Below are 7377 nucleotides of genomic sequence, written 5' to 3'. Positions count from 1 at the left end.
AAAATGGTTCATCCCGTTTAATCTGGACGGGACTGAATGACATAGGTTCCGAAGGAGTTTTTAACTGGACGGGTATTGGTGGTACGCTACCTCTTGGAAATGCGTTATGGGAGGAAGGGGAACCAAATGGTAATGAGGGTGAAAATTGTGTCGTCTTAAAGGGCACTGCATACTTAGATATAACTTGTGACTACCGTTACCCTTCTCTCTGCGAAATCGGACCTTTTTAACACAACATGTTACAGTATAACTTGCACCCATATTGCAGTTTGTAATGACCGTTTTATCATTAGTCATACGTTGTCATTTCATGGACGGATTAAGCACGCAGAGAATTGAGGATGTGGAAAGTGTATATGTTGTATATGATTTATCTCGTATACCACATGAATCTTTCGCAAATGTTTGAACAATATCATTTCATGACATGTATACTTTGTATTATGTTTTGATTTTCGTAGATTGGAAATAAACTATAATTGAATTGATGATTGAATTGAAGGTAGATACGCCCTGCACATTTACGGACAACTTTGACTGAAATACACATTTGACATAACCATATCACAGACATAATATTCAGAGCTATATTATGCTATGTTTTATTGAAGAACATGAATGTGTGGGATGACGGGCTGAGTTCCATAAGCAGATGATGTTGGGAGAATTTATAGCATAGTACCATTTAAGAGGTTAGTCGGTTGGGTTGAGTATGAACTACAACTGTATACAGTGATCATCATACTATCACGCTGAAGTCAATTCAAAGAGGCTGGAATCTACAGCTTCCGTCCATGTCTATTTTAATGGGATGTCTGGAAGCACATGACACTTTGTAAGAAGGGAGAACATTGTAAGATATGAGAGTGTGAAGCTCCCTCCTGAATGTATACAAATGAATAATCTTCAAAGTAATTTAGCACATAATTCATTTGTAAGTTTCTAGCAAACCCATAGTAATTTAATAATGTATGTGGCATACCATACAGTTTTATAAGTATCTTTAGATAGATCGCATTATGTGGATGGATTTTCATAGGCTCAGAAGCGAAACTGATTGTTTTGTTTGTTTGTGTGTGTTTTTATGTATGTGTGACTGGGTGTGTGTGTGTGTGTGTGTGTGTGTGTGTGTGTATGCTTACACTATGCCCTGTTTGAATTCCATTTTCCTTGTTGCGTACATTATAACCATTGTGTCTCTTATTATGATAACCACTATGCCGGAGGGAAACCGTCAATGTCTCTTAATGTTCTTATCAATGTTATCAATGTTTTAGTACCTATTGCTTCCTTAGACATGATAGAAAAAAGTCAGATTCTTCAGGAGACTTTAACAAACACAATAACAGTTCGTGTTATAATCCCCCGCCAATTGGTCAGAATTCGTCAGTAATACATTTACCTTGAACCAGCTTTTGAGTAGTTTTTAAGCTTCTTAATGTTATTATCCGGTAGCCATTTTTTTCACCGACTATAATATATCGGTACAAATTATTACCGATAGTTTTTACTATAAATCCGACTCCAATATCCACGAATTCAAGAATACTCTGGGAAAATTGTTTTTCAGTGGTATCCATGTAGGTGATTTTACCAATGGTACACTTTACTATGAGGTCTCTCATCATCCGCCTCGTTCTACAAGCTCACATAAATTAGAATTTAAGCAGAATACCCGGTAATAATAACACAAAAAAAAATCAGAAAAGAAAAGAAACGAATGATAAGATTGAATTATTGAAATCACAGTTTTAAAGGCAGGTAAAAAGTGTATTCAAGCAAAAAAGTTTTCTCTCAATGTAAACCGAACCGGTAATATGTTATTTAGTGATTTTGTCATTTTCCAGCTGATATAAACATGAATAATGATTGTTTGATTCATGTTGAATCGGTCAATTCTTATGTCTTTATATTGACCATGATTTATTATGGAAATATCACATAAATTACTTATATAAGATGCAGTCAAATAATATTAGAATTTGGAATAATCTTAAACATTTTCCCCAAGTACATGTTGAAAGATTATGTTCCATGCATATTTTACCATATCTGAAAAACGGTATAATTGCTGTTGGAATTGTGCAAAATCATACATTGGGAATATTTTCAAAAAAAAAGACGGCTATTGGTTCCGTCAATCCAGCTGGATTTTATTCTCACACAAATTATTTCTTCTTTGAAAACAGACTTCTTAAGGGTACTGATTTGTTTTTATACAGTTTGGGACCATTTATGTATCAGCTATCAACCAACGACTTACCTGACATATTTACGCATATGTTTCAGAACAACTATGTGGTTCATGCAGACGCCACAACACAAAGAGATTCTTCTTACCTTCCACGTACTCACACATTTTTTTGCTAAAAAAAAAAAAATCGTTTTCTCCGGACCCAAATTCTGGAATGATCTTCCAGCAGAATTTGTCAAATGTTCTTCTCTGTTTGTTTTTAAACAAAAAATCAACCCAATACTACTAAATGAGTATCTCCCTGACCTGATTACAATCATGAAACCTGTCATTTTAGTTTGTCCTCCTTCAATGCATGGCGGATCAATTTGATGCGTACCCCTGCTTTGCCTTGGGTTTATCGCTTATGTTCCCATATAACCACTACACTAGTACTCATACTCTCAAATCGTGGTGAACTTGATCGTAATATATGCTTGTATACCTGTACATCTTATAATATTTTTAACCAGTTCTTATTAGCTTTCTTTTTTTTTCTTTTTCCCTTTTCTTTCTCTTTTTTTTACATCTTTTGCCTTTTGTACCGTACTATTTTAGCTTTCATATAGTTCCGTCATTAGTACTTCATAGTAATAGCGTCCTATCTCCATAGCAAAACGAATTTCACCGGCGGATCGTAGAATTCCGTAAAGGGAGGGGGTGGGGCGCCTTTGCAAAATTAGAGGGGGAAGGGGCGCACGCACCCCCCTATTTGTCCATTTATTTCTACGGTTTCAATCACAAATAAATAAGGAGCGCGCGACGGGTGCGCCCTCATTGGATCCGTCACTGAATTTACATTGGTACAGTTTTTCCTGGAACCCGCGGTTACCAGGTTTGCTTTTGAGATTCCTTCATATGTCACTTGCTAAAGAGGATTGACTTTTATGTTGGGGAACCCGGGGCAAAGTGTTCCAAATGTTTGTCCTGCCAAAACGGGAATTCAAAGCAGAGTAAAGCAAGATTAGTTTGAACTCCACTTACCTTCCTACACAGATGTTAGAATTATCGCTAGGCTTGCATTCCGTTCGCACATGTAGCATGTCAGCCGTAATTACGCCACTTATGTAACAGTCCTCATTCAGATGCACGCGCACTCTCTCTAATCAGCGTACGCAACGATATTCTCCCCAGTCATCGTCCTCCAACATGAATGTTAACAACTGGTAGTTTTAGAAATGCTATTTTAGCCTTATGTCCATACATGGGCATTCGGAATGCAGAATGCCGAAGTTTTGTAACCACAGTGAATAATTTGTTCTCTGTCCAAGATGCTTACGATTATCTAAATCACACAGGAGAGTGTTACCAACGAATTTAAACCACTGTGTTAGGTTGCCAAGCAACTCTTTTTTTCCGGAACTTATGTCAATTCCTCACTTCTATTCTTTTTATAATTATTATCATTGTGTAATTTCCTTGGTACCCACAGGCCATCTGGAGCCACCTTTCATGTCACTTGCCGAAAATGTCCTGACATACTTGCATAGTTCGTTTTGTATACGTTGACTCTAGTATACGTTGACTCTGGTTCCCAGTAGACACAGCATTTTTTTTTTCTCTCTCTCTCTTTAGTTTCGCACATCACAGACATTTAAGATGTCAAACTCATCAGTACTGCCCTCTACAGGTGCCTTCGTGGACACAAGCAACGAACATCACGTTCACCCTTTGATCCACAATACAATAGACACAGCATTCAATTCAATTAATGATGATGACTTTTTTGATACGGCCGGGCCTTCTTTGGCAGAATGTGAAGCAAATGTCACTCAAAATGATACTTTTTTTGATAATCATGTTTCAGATAGTTTTAATTCATTGTCGCAAGAATTTGAATATGATTTTGACGTAGAAAACCAATTACAAAGTCCATCTTCTGAATATCTCACTCTCAACCAGTTTAATAATGTTGTTAAGGAGTATGATGATACCACCTTTTCTCTTATACATTTCAACATTAGAAGTATTAATAAACATTTTGAAGAATTGCAGTTGTTTTTGAATAAACCCATCAGGCAAAAATTCTCAGTGATAGGTTTGACCGAAACCTGGCTTTCCCAGGATTCAAGTCTTCCATACGCTCTCGACGGATATGATTTTGTCGTTAACAACAGGCAACATAGGGTGGGTGGGGGCGTTGCGTTATACGTTTCACAAATGTATGATTATGTAGTTCGTGATGAGCTTAACAGCATGACTGATTTGATTGAATCTCTTTTTATTGAAATATCTGTTCCTGGCAGTAAGAATATTATCATAGGTGTAGTATATAGACCTCCTAATACAAACACTAAATCATTTTTAGATTATTTTTCGGATTTGGTGAAGAACCCAATTTTTATTCACAAAAAATGCTTCATAATGGGAGATTTTAATATAGACTTATTAAAACAAAATAATATGTCACAAGATTTTTTGGAAATATTTTTATCTGCTTCTTTTTTGCCTTTGATATCTAAGCCCACACGAATAGTTAATGAATCTGCCACCCTTATTGATAATATATTTTGTAATATTCTTCCTCCTCCCGATTCCCTTATACTACTTTCAGATATAACAGACCATTTCCCCATCTCTACTAGTTTCTCTTTAAATGATAGTATTGATAATAAATATGGTTGTTTATTGAGACGAAGAATCACTCATGAAAACATAGCCAGTCTAGGTGCTAGTTTAGACATGACAGACTGGTCTTGTGTCTTTGATACAAATGATGTAAATTTGTCTTTTGAATATTTTATGCAGAAGTTTCTTCGACTCTTGGATATCCATATTCCAAAACGTAGACAAAAACAATCTGATTATAAAAAAATACCTAGGCTCCCATGGATCTCTAAATCACTTTTACGTTCAATAAACAGAAAGAATAATTTATATTATAAATTTAAAATGAAACCTACTGAGCAATTGAAACTTAAATATACTAGTTATAAAAATACGTTGACGAAAATTATACGTATAGAAAAGAGAAAATATTATACCAAGCAGTTATATTTGTATAGGCATGATATGCAAAACACATGGAAGGTTTTAAAGCAAGCAATGAATATATCAAATGATAAATGTAATATTACTAAAATTAGGTTTGAAGATGAAATCATTGAAGATTCTCATCAGATTTGTAATATTTTGAATAATCATTTTTCTTTAATCGGGGAAAACCTTGCAAGCAATATACCCCATTCAACGAAACATTTTACAGAATTTTTAGGTCCACCAAATTCTAGTTCAATGTTTCTTAGTCCAACATATAAGCAGGAGATAATTAATATTGTTTCAGATTTTAGTTCTAAAAAAAGTGCTGGACATGATGACATCAGTAATTTTCTTTTGAAGGGGGTAATATCTTCAATTGCGGATCCTTTAGCTCACATATTCAATTTATCTCTTTCCAATGGCATTGTCCCTGAGAGCATGAAAATAGCAAAAGTTATTCCTTTGTTTAAAAAAGGCGACAAATTAGATGTTAATAATTACCGACCGATTTCTTTGTTATGTACATTGTCCAAAATTCTTGAAAAAATCGTTCATAAAAGAACTATTACTTTTTTTAAATTCAATCATATACTTTCAAATTCTCAGTTCGGATTTAGAGAAAAACACAGCACAACACATGCATTATTAACTTTTGTAGAAAAAGTGGCACACGCTATTGACAGATCTTCGCATCTAATAGGTTTGTTCCTGGACTTCTCCAAGGCCTTCGACACCATTAATCATGATATTTTACTTGATAAATTACATCATTATGGAGTGCGTGGGAAGGCCTTGGAGTGGTTCAGGAGCTACCTCATGAACAGGAAGCAATATGTCTCTTTGAATGGGTATAATTCACAAATGTTGAATATCAAATGTGGGGTCCCACAGGGAAGTTTATTAGGTCCGCTTTTGTTTCTTGTTTATATAAATGATTTTTGTAGGTCATCAGATGTTCTTTCCTTTATTCTCTTTGCGGATGACTCAAATTTATTTTTTTCAAATATATTTGAAACAATGTTTCCAAGAAATCAGTCCGTCCACAATTACCCAACGAGGCGTTCGAATGAGTTTCATTTGCCCTTTTTCAGAACTCTTCTGGCCCAGAACACCTTTATTTATGATGGGCCAAAGTTTTGGAACTCACTTCCTAATGATATTGTAACAGTGCGAACTTTGAATTCTTTCAAGAATAAATTGAAATTATTTTTATTGAAATCTTATAACATATTACCGAACTAGGTTTGTTTCATTAACTCAATTAAGTTATCACTTATTTTTATGCATTAATCATTACACATCAATTATTTTCTATCATGAGAGTAAAATAATCTGTCGAATATAAGTTCTCCTCAAATATGACAGTCATCGAACAATGCATCATTGTGTCTATTCTTTGCTTTTAATATGTCCGCGCTTTTGTAGTTTTTCTGGTATATGTACCCAATCCTTATATTCACAATATCGTTCAAGGGTGCGTATTACTACTCCTATACGTCCTGGAAATCTGTTTGCTTGTGTCCACGATGGCGTGTTTTTTTTTTTTGTTTGTTTTTTTTTTTTTGTTTTCGTTCTTTCCTGTTATTTCATTTCTTGTCAGTTGACATTGGTTTCTTCGATTTTGTTTCATATATTTGTTTGTAGTTTCATGAAGCCATTATTTGCTTTTTATGTATATATTTCTGAGGGTCCCATATCGTACAAGCTTGGCTTTTTAGTGGGACCCTCCATTTCCATTACCATTCGTGTAATATGCATATGTATATACCTTATAAATGCAATTATATGTCGTTACTCATCATCACATGTATCTTGTTGATGTACGTTTATCGAAATTACTACAAATTTGTTTTGTTTATGCATTGAATATAATTTCTCCTGTTTATTTAATGGAAATGAAAATAAAGTTGAACTTGAAGATTTCTTTTTATACTATTGCCTTAGGACTACTGCTAACAAATGGCAGTAAAATTTGTTTTCAAATGATCAGTTTTACCAATTACTGTGTATTTGAAAAAAAGTATGAAAATTCCACTTTCCCGCAGACCATTGGGGCAAAGTGGAATACTAAACTTAAGGTGAGCGGCATGCGTGGAAACGCACCAAACTTCATTTTACCAACAAGCCCATTAGTTAACATGTTCCACCTTGCCCTGCCCACTTTG

Source organism: Diadema antillarum, unplaced genomic scaffold (assembly GCF_040938485.1).
Source record: "Diadema antillarum isolate AM-2024a unplaced genomic scaffold, OU_Dant_1.0 seq00002312_RagTag, whole genome shotgun sequence".
NCBI classification, from domain to species: Eukaryota; Metazoa; Echinodermata; class Echinoidea; order Diadematoida; family Diadematidae; genus Diadema; species Diadema antillarum.
Note: the sequence above shows the minus strand (reverse complement) of the source record.